This window comes from Carlito syrichta, unplaced genomic scaffold, assembly GCF_000164805.1.
Source record: "Carlito syrichta isolate Samal-C Ts95f unplaced genomic scaffold, Tarsius_syrichta-2.0.1 Scaffold305629, whole genome shotgun sequence".
In the NCBI taxonomy this organism is placed as follows: Eukaryota; Metazoa; Chordata; class Mammalia; order Primates; family Tarsiidae; genus Carlito; species Carlito syrichta.
The window spans coordinates 124,643-126,060 of record NW_007249725.1 but is presented as its reverse complement, the minus strand read 5'-3'; positions in this window follow the sequence as shown (position 1 = coordinate 126,060).

Here is a 1,418-nt window from a genome sequence, read left to right as displayed (position 1 = left end):
CACTCACCTCAGCCTCCCAAAGCGCGGGATTACAGGCTGAGCCACCAAGCCTGGCTACCTTTTATGTTTTTACACAAAGGGAGGAGGAGTTTGGGGGAACTTTGCAGTCCTGTTACCATTTAATTGGGTAGTAACCTCTGGTGGTCAGCTCAGTCGTGGAGGATTGGCTAGCTTGACTCGGGCTGACCTTGGCCCACTAGCTGGGGAAGTTGCAGAGACGTTTGGAAACTTTAGGTGATTTTCCCCTGGCACCTGATTGGTTGTAGCTAAGGGGAAAGTGGGTCAAGGGAAGGGGTTGAAGCTTGAACTGGAGCTTTGCAGTTTTTCCCATAACTGAAACTTTAAACAGCTACAGGTTATGTTTTAAAGAAGAAAACTAAAATGGTTGTGCTATTGTCCACAAGCCGATTACATATTTATTGGGTTATAGCATGCTCTTAACCTAAGTTTATGTTATATACTCTATTACGGTTCTCTCAATCAAAGTTCAACAAGAATTTTTAGGGGAAAATTCAAAATGTGTATGGAAAAATAAAAGTCAGTGAAAAAGGAAAAGGGAGAGGATGTGCTATCAGTATTGACATAAGAATTGACAAATAGCAAAAGCAACACAACAAAGAACTCAGTGTCAGACTTTTGTACAAATGGGAATTTAAAAGATGATAAAAATAGCCCCATAGTCCACAGCAAAAGACACATTGTTTAGTAAAAGATGTTGAGAAAATGAGCTCAACTACAGAGGAAAACAGAACCAGATCCATACCAAACAATGCAAATAGTCAATGTCTCTAAATGAACTAAAGAATTAAATATGCAGAGTAAAAGATGGGTTAGTAGAAAAAAATACAGGAAGTATTTTTGTGACCCTGGGATGGGAGAGATCCTCTACTAATTAGGCACTGGATTTTCTTTCTTTTTTTTTTTGAGTTGGAGTCTCACTCTGTCATCCAGACTAGACTGCAGTGCCCGCTCCGGGTCACCGCAGCCTCGACCTACTGGGCTCTGGTGAACCTTCTGTCTCAGCCTTCCAAGTAGCTGGAACTACAGGCTTGCGCTACCACGCCTGGCTAATTTTTGATTTATTGTAGAGATGAGGTCTCGCCAGGTTGTCCAGGTGGGTCTCAAACCCACGGGCTCAGGCAATCCACTCACTCAGTCTCCCAAAGCGCTGGGATTACAGGCTGAGCCACTGAGCCCCGCTAGGCACTGGATTTTCAACTAAAGAAAAAAAATTAGGCTTTAAAAAAATCAAATTTTAATTTGGAGTCTTACTAAGGATTGCAATCTGAGAGAGTTTCTCAGAGAATTTCTGTTATACTACGCCAAAGCAGTGTTTCAGCCCATTATTTATATACTAGGTGGAGAAGGTTCTGCAGGTACTTAGAAGTTGCATTAGAGCATTATGTTACATTATGGCT